This window comes from Siphateles boraxobius, unplaced genomic scaffold (assembly GCF_051911475.1).
Source record: "Siphateles boraxobius isolate OS27281-9 unplaced genomic scaffold, OSU_SipBor_1 130, whole genome shotgun sequence".
NCBI lineage: Eukaryota > Metazoa > Chordata > Actinopteri > Cypriniformes > Leuciscidae > Siphateles > Siphateles boraxobius.
This window is the reverse complement of record NW_027508734.1, coordinates 48,794,111-48,805,421: the sequence shown is the minus strand read 5'-3', so window position 1 is coordinate 48,805,421 and position 11,311 is coordinate 48,794,111.

Sequence of the window (11,311 nt, the reverse complement as noted above, 5' to 3'; positions counted from 1 at the left end):
TTAAATCTCTTTGGGAGAACTTGATTGCAATGGTAGAATAAATGAAGCAAAGTTTCTTCCTCAACTTTGCAAAATACACATGTGTTGGAAAGATTACCAAAAGTAGAAATCTGGGAGTTGGTTGGATAGACATTATGTAGAATCTTGAAGTGTACCTCTCTTATCTTATTGGACATACAATATTTTTGCAGGGAGTATCCATGCTCTCTTCCACTGAATACTGTCAAAATAAATAAATTGTTCAAGGGGTGTGTGTAAACTCTGTAATGTAACAATAGCTTCATATGTTTACGATTAAATGTTTCATCAAGAAAACAAACTCCATCAAAGAGTATAGAAGTAACAAGAGAGGAAACTCCGTTGCACTTTTGGTAACAATCGCTAGATGGCCCTGCTGTCGCGCTGACGCCATTTTGGACTGAACCAACGGTTTTACCGTTAGTACAACTGTACAGCATTATGTCTGGAAATAATTGGAAACAAAGAAAACTGTTCTGCCATCAACTGCAACAACTACCAGTGTACAACCAATCAACTAGCATTTCATAGATTCCCCAAAGGGAAGTTGTGTGTGACAAGGAAAAGTGCAAAAACACTCTTGTATACATGGTGAAACTGTTCAATAGAGTCAGAATCCATCATATATTACGGACCCAAAATCGACAATTCTCACAGCCCAAAACAGAAGCGCAACAGCTCTTAGCTTTAAGTCAAGCGCTTAGAAGACTTAGCTTTTTTTTTAAGCTAAGTCATCTGTAAATCTGTACATTAACTCTCTCTTTCTGTATCAAATGTAACATGTTGTACAAAGTTTTTATCAGTCAAGATGAATTAAATTATAATAAAACTAAAGACTAAAACATATAGAACAGTTAATATACTTACCACTGCCATTCTATTTGTAGTAAATGTGTGCACTTTACTTGTTTGATTTGTTTTGTGTAATGCAGCCAGAAATTATGTGATCTACTTACCATCACCAATTTTATTACTGTTAATTTTGTGATGATCTTCTAGACTATTACTATTACATATTCTCTCTTGACTAATGTATTTTCCCTTTCACCTACTCACTGTTCATTGTGTTTTGGCTTTTTCAATGAATTTGTCAATCATTTCATGAGGAACATGGGCTGTTGTTACTGGTGTTGTAAAATTGTGCTGTGTATGAAAACGATACTCGGTTACTAACGTAACCTCGGTTCTCTCTAGAGAGGGAACGAGTATTGCGTAAGTTTAGCTTATGCTACGGGAAAGATTCATCTTCTCGAGATACTGAAGCTAAAAAATTATCCTTAATTTTGTATTCCTTGTCAACGCAGTGCAGCAGCTAGCAGACCTAGAGCAGGCCATCTCGCGTGCTCATTGGCTGCCCTGCGGGCAACTGCTGCAGCCTACCAGTGAGCCCGGCGTGATGTCACGCCCAATGAAGGGCGCCCGCGCCTTCATAGCGTCACAGCCCGCCAGAATGGGCGTGGCTTAGCGTATAACACTAGGGGCTGTAGGCTGACTTCCCTGGTTTTCGTCGACTGAAGCGAAGTCGCTCGTGGCGCGAGCACGGCCGGTTACGCAATACTCGTTCCCTCTCTAGAGAGAACCGAGGTTACGTTAGTAACCGAGTATCGTTCTCTTACGAGAGGTTCTCTCGTATTGCGTAAGTTTAGCTTACGCTACGGGAACACTTTGTCAACGCTGTGCGCGCCAAGCATCCACATGAGACCCCGAGCTTTCAGGGGAACCCCATAAGTGGAAAAAAAAATAAGGTGGCCAGCCACGCGGGCCATCACTTGTACATAAGCACACATAGGGAATACAGAGCAGTGCGCCGGTCTGTATAGGCACATGGCACATACCCTACTTAGTGCAGCTCAACCAGGAGAGCTGAGTCATGTGAGAGTGATCTGAGCAGGAGATCTGTGCAGAATACACCTCTCCTTCAGACTGACAACAGTTTAGCCTGCAAGGCAGGAACTTCTAGGTTATAAAACCTGACAAAGGTAGACGGGGAGCTCCAGCCCACCGCTACACATATGTCATGGATAGAAATTCCACTGTACCATGCCCACGAAGAGGCCACGCCTCTCGTGGAATGAGCCCTGATGCCCAGAGGGCATTGCAGACCTTTTGAGGCGTAAGCGGCCGCTATAGCGTCTACTATCCATCTGGACAGGCTCTGTTTCGAGGAGGTGAGACCCTTGGTGCGCCCACCAAGCGAAACAAAAAGCTGTTCCGAACGCCTGAAGGAGGCGGAGCGCGTAATGTAAAACCTCAGCGCTCTGACAGGGCAGAGGAGATTCACATCACCTTCGCTGTCAGATGCTGGGAGAGCTGACAACGAAATAATCTGCGCTCTGAATGGAGTGCCCATCACTTTAGGGACATAGCCATGTCTAGGTCTTTAAAGTCATTCAGTCCGAACTCAAGACACGACGCGCTGACAGACAGCACATGCAGGTCCCTACACGTTTTACTGACGACAGTGCAGTCAGAAAGACGGTTTTCAGTAGGGGTGGGAATCTCGAGGTACTTCACGATTCGATTCGATTATGATTCAGAGGCCTGCGATTCGATTCTAAAGCGATTATCGATTATCTGAATCTTTGTGTGTGTGTGTGAATATAAATACTTTGCTTTAAAAGTACAAAGTAATGACCCATAAAGAATTAAAGTACAATATATTTTATTAAAATTGCAAAGAACCAACAGGAAAATAAATGTGTGCTTGAACTAGCAGCATGAGCATACTTGTAGTAAATTAATAATATAACAACGACAGGTGTTCTGACGATTCATGCTACCCATTGAGATGTGCTACTTACTGGTTATGCACATGTGCAGACTCATTTTTCTTCTGCTTACCACGCCCATAAATCTATGCATCCTTGCTGTGGAGACTTGTAGGAAACTTTGACAGGTCAAAGATGAATATTTGATGATAATTTTTACTTTTCACACCCGATTTAAAAATAAAAACAGTACATTATACTGTACTCTTAACTTCGAATTTTATTATAATTTTATTTCATATAATAATATAATTTTTACTTGTTATATCAAATGTGATAATTGCTAGTTCATTTAAAATATCAAAATATGCCCCCCATACACTTACCCTGATTAAAATGAAATAACAATGTCATAATATTGTGAGATTTATACCATTATGGAAACAATAGAGAATGAATCAACATTATCTGTGATCGATTCGCGTTTGGGTGGCATTTTTCGACAAGGCAGCAGAAATCGTCTGAACACCGATACAGCCCAGAGCCATAGAGAGACACGGCTCTGGTACAGCCGAGTGTTTTTCCTCCTCTGGGTGGAAACGTGTCATATGGCTTCTCATATTTGTCGTGTTGCCGAAATATTTTAGTTTTATTCTACAAAGCTTACAACTAGTGTGGCTCTTGTCCAGCTCCTTTCCCCCTTCAACTTCATAGAAGCCAAAATATTTCCACACGTCGTCAGCTTTTAACGAGGAGGGTGTTTGGATTTCGCGCTCAGCCATCGCGTCTCTGTTATGTGTACACGCCACAGACAGACGGTCTTGGCACTGCACTTCCGCGCTTCAGAGTTCCGTCTTTTGCGTTCCGTCAATATTACGTCATTATAAATAGGCTACATATCTAAAAAAAAATAATTTTTTTTTTATTTGAAAATCGATTTTTGACATTTGTGAATCGATTCAGAATCGTCCACGTCCGTATCGCGATGCATCTAAGAATCGATTTTTTCCCCCACCCCTAGTTTTCAGTGATAGATATTTCAACCCCACGGTGTCTAGTGGTTAAAATGGAAAAGCTTTCAGGGCCTCGAGGACCAATGAAAGATTCCACATGGGAACCGACGGGGGGCGCGGCGGATTCATCCTTCTAGCTCCTCTAAGGAAGCGGATGGCCAACTCGTGTCTTCCCAATGACTGGCCGTGCGTCGATTCTGCGAACGCTGCCACGGCCGCCACGTATACATTGAGCGTGGATGGGGACCTTCCCTTATCCAACAGCTCTTGTAGGAAGGTGAGCAGATGCGCCACCCCGCATGTCCGCGGGTCCAGACCTCTGTCGGTGCACCATCCAGAGAAAACCGACCATTTAGACGCGTAGAGCCTTCTCGTGGAAGGGGCTCTAGACTGCGTGATCGTGTTCATCACTCCTTCTGGCAGGGCAACGAGTACCCGTTGATCAACCATGCATGCAGAGACCAGCGCTCTGGATTGGGATGCCAGATCGTGCCGCGAGCCTGAGAGAGGAGATCTGCCCTCACCGGATTCGGCCACGGAGCTGTATGTGACAGCCCTGCTAGTTCCGGGAACCAAATCTGATTCTCCCAACGCGGGGCTATGAGGAGCACCGAGTGGCGCATTTCCCTCTTGATCACCTGTGGCAACAGAGAGACCGGAGGGAAAGCATATAGCGGGAGGCTGGGCCAAACCTGGGCCAGCGCGTCCTCGTCCTTCGAACAGACCGTCGGGCATTGAGCGTTGTCTTTTGACGCAAATAGGTCGACTTCCGCTCTGCCGAATAGGCGCCACAGTTTCTGGACCGTTTGGGGTGCAGGGACCATTCCCCTGGGGGAGCATTGTCCCTGGACAGTTTGTCTGGGCCGTCGTTCAAATGGCCAGGCACATGCGCCGCCCTCAGCGAGCGCAGGTGCATCTGAGACCAAATAAGGAGGCGTTCCGTCAGATTGAAGAGATTTCTGGATCTGACACCGCCCTGACGGTTTACATAGGATACCACAGACATGTTGTCCGAGCGGAAAAGAACATGCTGGTCCTGTATGAACGGGAGGAAGCACTTCAGCGCGTTCTCGCCCGCTATCATTTCCAGACAGTTTATGTGAAAACCCTTCTCCTGGTCTGACCACTGGCCAAAGGCCGGGCTGCCCTCGAACAGTGCGCCCCAACCCAAGTTGGACGCGTCTGTCGAGATGACTTTACGATAAGAGATGGTTCCCATCATTACTCCCTGCTGGTACCAGTCGGCCACTAACCAGGGCTGCAGAGCTGCTATGCAGGCCTGAGTCACTCTGATTTTCTGGCCGCCAGACACCCGGCGGGACACGCGAGCATTCAACCAGCGTTGGAGCGGGCGCATGCACAGTAGGCCCAGCTGGAGCACCGCTGCAGCTGATGCCATACAGCCCAACATCCTTTGCAATGTCTTCAAAGGGAGAAAGCTGCCCTTCTGGAAAGATGCGGCTAGGTGGTGAACACGGCGTGCGCGCTGTGTCGATAAACGAGCAGTCATGGTCACCGAGTCCAGTGCTATTCCTAAAAAGGAAATTGACTGGCTGGGCAGTAATGAGATCTTGGTCCAGTTGACCGTGAGACCCAAGCTTTCCAGATGACTGAGAAGCACTGTTCTGTGAGATAGCAGTTCTGTCTCTGACTGTGCCAATATCAGCCAATCGTCCAGATAGTTCATTATTCGCAGCCCCTGACTTCTCAGGGGGGCGAGCGCCGCGTCCATGCACTTTGTAAATGTACAGGGTGCCAGGGACAGGCCGAACGGCAGGAACGTTGTAATGATATACCTGACCGTCGAAGGCGAATCTCAAAAATTGCTTGTGACGGGGTACTATCTGAATCTGAAAATAGGCATCCTTCAGATCTAGAGAAATAAACCAGTCCCTCGGGCGAACGTGCGCGAGGATTTTCCTGGTCGTAAGCATTTTGAACGGTCTTTTCGCAAGCACTTAGTTCAAATGTCTCAGATCTAGGATAGGTCTGAAGGCTCCGTCCTTCTTTGGTACGAGAAAATATCGGCTGTAAAAGCCTGACTCGCTCAGAGAAGGCGGTACCTTTTCTATAGCCCCTTTACACAGCAGCTTTGCTATTTCTGCGTGAAGTAGGTGTGCTACTTCCGCATTCACTATCGTCGCGGTCCGGGCTTGAAAGCGCGGGGGACGGCGAATTAATTTAAGTGTATAGCCCTGCTTTATTGTGCTCAACACCCATTCTGAAATCCCTGGGATAGTTTCCCACGCAGCTATGTGAGCCGCTAGGGGGCGAATGGCCTCCGGGTTCAGACCGCCGCCATTTGCGGGCTTGTGAAACTGAACCGGAGCCGAAAGCGCGGTGCGCGCGCTCTCGGTTCTGGGTAATGGCTGCTCGCTGAAAAGCCGAAACCGGCTGATTTATGTGAGATGTCCCAATCATAAGGGATGGGGAACAGTCTTTTGTCATTTTTTTGACGCGCGAGCAGCGCTCCGGGCGGTAAAGCTTCCTGTATGCGTGAGCGCGGGCACGAGACTTACAAGTGTATTTGATGCCCCGATCATAATGGATGGGGAGCGTTTTATTAATGCCCTGCGTTTTGTGATAACACTTAAACACGCGGGCGGAGCCCGGGGGGAGGTTAGTGTTAGCAAGCGTGAACGCACTCAGGCGGGCACGAGACTTACATTCATAACCTGCTTTCTTTTGTGAAACTGACCCGGAGCCGAAAGCGCGGCGCGCGCGCTCTCGGTTCTGGGCAATGGCTGCTCGCTGTAAACCGAGACTGGCTGATTTATATGAGATGTCCCAATCATAAGGGATGGGGAAAATTCTTTTTTTTTTTTTTTTTTCACTTTTTGACGCGCGAGCAGCGCTCCGGGCTGAAAAGCTTCCTGTAAGCGTGAGCGCGTGTGCGCGGGCACGAGACTTACAAGTGTATTTGACGCCCCGATCATAATGGATGGGGAGCGTTTTATTAATGCCCTGCGTTTTGTGATAACACTTAAAACGCGCGGGCGGAGCCCGGGGGGAGGTTTGTGTTAGCAAGCTTGAACGCACTCTGACGGGCACGAGACTTACATCCATAACCTGCTTTCTTTTGTGAAACTGACCCGGAGCCGAAAGTGCGGCGCGCGCGCTCTCGGTTCTGGGCAATGGCTGCTCGCTGAAAGCCGAGACCGGCTGATTTATGTGAGATGTCCCAATCATAAGGGATGGGGAACATTCTTTTTTTCCACTCTTTGACGCGCGAGCAGCGCTCCGGGCGGAAAAGCTTCCTGTAAGCGTGAGCGCGGGCACTAGACTTACAAGTGTATTTGACGCCCCGATCATAATGGATGGGGAGCGTTTTATTAATGCCTTGCGTTTTGTGATAACACTTAAACGCGCGGGCGGAGCCCGGGGGGAGGTTTGTGTTAGCAAGCGTGAACGCACTCTGGCGGGCACGAGACTTACATTCATAACCTGCTTTCTTGATCGTGTAACAGAGCGGGCAGATAGTGGGCACAGACTTGTGGACACATTTCTCACATTCAACACTCGAGCGGCTTTTCTGCGCTTCATGAGAGTGTGCTCTGCGAGGTTCGGAGTGCTTATGTGTAGTGGTGAACACTGGGGCGTGGGCACTTTCATTACACTTACAACACCGACGGCATGAGCCGGACCAGACATTAAATACTCTTTTTGAGATTTTTCTGGGTCGCCGTGAAAACGGCGTTTGTGTGCAGGCGAGAGGGTCAACAAACCGGCTCGTTGGCTGCTAATTGAACCACTGCAGTAGCCTGTTTGAAGGGGACTGACAGGGAATAAACTTAAACACGCACGTCTTTTCGGAGGCGATGTGTCTGTTAGTAAGTTAAGCGTGAGCGGGCACATAACTTACATTCTTAATCTGACATTATACTCACTTGAGATTTCTCTGGGTCGCCGCGAGAACGGCGGATGTGTGCAGGCGAGCGGGTTGCATTACCGGCTCGTTGGCTGCCAAATACACCACTGCAGTAGCCTTATCTAAGGGGACTGACATGGCGAGACATTTCGACGGCGGCGCGGAAGCCCGTCCGGGTCATGCAGAGAGCTCTGCATGACGCGCGAACGGGGACGCGAGGGCGGGGTAGCTCTCTTGTAACGTAAAGAGAGCTAGCCGCGTGCTCGGTGGTCGAGCAGAACTGGAACAGTGTTTGTACGAGGGCGCGCGCACGAGTAGTGGGCACGGGACCTACATGTAACACAGATGATGCCCGTCCGGTTAATGCAGAGAGCTCGAGAGGGCTCTGCATGACGCGCGAACGGGGACACGAGGGCGGGGTAGCTCTCTTGTAACGTAAAGAGAGCTATCCGCGTGCTCGTACGTGTCCCTCGGCCTCATTCTCAGATGCGACGGCAGTGAGGCTCATGAGTGGCAGCTGCGCGTCGGTGAGGAGAGGCGGGGGGTGTTGAAGGCTTCGAGTCGAGCCCGCAGGGTCGACAGCGGAAGCGCTTCACAGCCGGAAGTGCGAGGCGTCTTAAAAAAGACACTCGCTGCTCTTTTAGAATAGGTTTTAGAATAGGTTTTAGCAAGGTAAAGGATACGTCGCCGGATAGCGTAGCTCGCACGGATGGCTGAAGGTGGCGAAGACGGCCGGCTTCCTCAGCGCTCTCCTAAGCTGGCTGTCCGCTGTTCGACGGCGGCGGTGGCTTCTCTCAGATCCAGCGATGCGAAGAGCTCGCTGAAGAGACGAAAATCAGGGAAGTCAGCCTACAGCCCCTAGTGTTATACGCTAAGCCACGCCCATTCTGGCGGGCTGTGACGCTATGAGGGCGCGGGCGCCCTTCATTGGGCGTGACGTCACGCCGGGCTCACTGGTAGGCTGCAGCAGTTGCCCGCAGGGCAGCCAATGAGCACGCGAGATGGCCTGCTCTAGGTCTGCTAGCTGCTGCACTGCGTTGACAACGAATACAAAATTAAGGATCATTTTTTGGCTTCAGTATCTCGAGAAGATGAATCTTTCCCGTAGCGTAAGCTAAACTTACGCAATACGAGAGAACCTCTCGTAAGAGAACGGGAGTTATCCCCAAAAGTTATTGGGGTAAATAAATAGCCTATTTGACAGCTTCATGCTCTATGACGAAATTGTTTAATTAAAAACCGATCCATAAGCATTATTTTGTTGTACATTATTCAACACGCCGTTTTAGTTTAGGCTATAGAGATATTAAAAACTAGAAACTACTATTTAGTTCCCTTAACCGCTTTTGAATTGGAACCGGTATCCCTCAATTGTGACCGCTGTGTTGCGTTCAGTCCAAGATGGCGAAGCTGCAGCTCTGCGCATGGGAGCGTTTGTTGCAATGGAACGTTCTATTGAGTTTCGCCTCTTGGTACTTCTATACTCTTTGACTCCATCCAATAAAAGTTTGGGCATAATTGCACTTATTTAAAACACATTTGCTTTAATGAGAGAAAAACAACACAAAAATTATACAAAGTCATAAATTGTTCATACTCCAGTATACTGCCATCATTTTTAAATAAATCCGAAACAAAAAAAATACCTCAATCATACCAATTGTAAAAAAAAAAAAAAAGTATTTGTTTCGGATCATTAAAATGTTTGAATTATTCCACAGAACTTCTTCGTGGGGAGAAAAGTTTTGCATGTAGCACAATTTCCAATCAAGTAAAACTTGTTGATGAAATTTAGAGTGAAAAATCAGTAATTTAGAAGGGGTGAAATTACATTTTAAAAGAAACTCTAAGCCACCTAATCTACGAAATATGGTATTGGGGATATAGTACCGAATTGAGTCATTACTACAAAGACATTTTTTTTAACCAACTAATTGTAAAAGAGCTGATTAATTCCTTAAAATTTAAAACTTCCAGTCCACCCTCAGAACAGACAAAACAGATTGCCTAACTTTGTGAGATCTGTTCATCCAAATAAACTTAAATAACATTTATTCAATATCATCACAATTGTCACTAACAAATAAGGATAGAGAGGGATAAACCCAACAGACAAACCCTCTGCTTTGGATATAAGAACTAGATTGACCGGTCTTGTTGTATCAAACAATTAAAGATTGTTCTATTTTTTTTTATTATTTTAGATAAAAAATTAAGTTGTTGGCGGAGCAATCTATCTTTAGTAAGGAAAATCCCCAGGTACTTGATACAGTCTTTTACAGGTATATGGTGTATCTATGGTTGTTGAGTATCATAAAGACAAAAAAGTTTGCACTTTGATCAATTTAAATATAAACCTGGGGCTTCAGAGAAAGATTTCATAATTGTGATACTCAAAGGAATTTGACTGGGGTCTTTAAGAAATATAGTATTATCATCAGCCAGTTGAGATATTTTAAATTCTTTTCCAAATATAGAGATACCTTTTAAACTGGGATTTTGTTAAATATTAATTAATGACAATTCAACAGCTAGAAGAAAAAAAAAAGGGCAACCTTGGCGCACTCCTCTATCACAATTAAAGCGTTTAGTAGTTTGAAAGCCAACCAAAACTGAGAAATTAATTTTATGTAAAGCATGTTGATAAAAGTAAATCCAAAAGTCTATTTTTCATAAATCCATGTTGTATTTTGCCAATTAGGCTATACCATTAAGGCCTGATTTTAAACAAACTCCAAATTTTAAAGCAAGTGATTTATAATCAACATTTAACAGCGATATTGGTCTCCAGTTCTCAGTTAAAATCTTTATCGGTTTTGGGAATCAGAGTAATAAGACCTTGCTTCATTGTGGAAGTCATCTCTCCTTTTCTAATACATTCTTTAAACAAACTAGGTTGCATTAAGACGTCCCAAAAATGTAAATACAATTCAACGGATAGACCTGGAGATTTTCCTTGCTTCATATATTTTAGTGCTTCCTCAATTTCAACAATAGAGATATCAGAATAAAATCCTCATTAATACCTGAAACCTTACCGTGAATACTCAAAAGAAAATCATCAAATTTTCTTGAGAAAACTGAGCAGTATACAACTTTTTGTAAAAGGAGTATACAAAGGTTGTGATCATTCCTGGATCTGTACATAAAACACCATTAATAGAATAGACTGAACTGGAATAAACAGTGCTGCATGGATGACATATTTTTGTAGGCCAAAACCCAGAAATGAGTTAGCATTTTAGCACTACCGGTTTCATCATTCTTGGTTAAATGCCTGAAAAAAAGTCTGTGGATAACACAAGCTCAATATATTTTCACGTTTTATTCTACAACATGAAATACAGAATTAAATACCCCCTTGTGATTATTATTATTATTATTTTTTAATAATATTATTTTTTTAGAGCTTTTACTTGTCTTAAAAGGCAGGTTGCTAACAAGGGGCAAAGGGGGAGTACAGAGATTGTCGGGCCATTCAATGTCATCATGCCGAACAGGTAAACTTATCTACTCACTAGCCCACTTTCACAGCCTTTTTTTTTGTGCAATAATTCAATGCCAATTGAAAAAAACTATTGGGTTTTTGTCAAGGGAACCAGGGTGATGCTAACTTCTGGGTGGGCCTAGAAACATATGTCACCACTGCAGACTTTGGTTGCAAGCATCCTGAATTGAAGACAAAATTGTACTTTGAAACATTG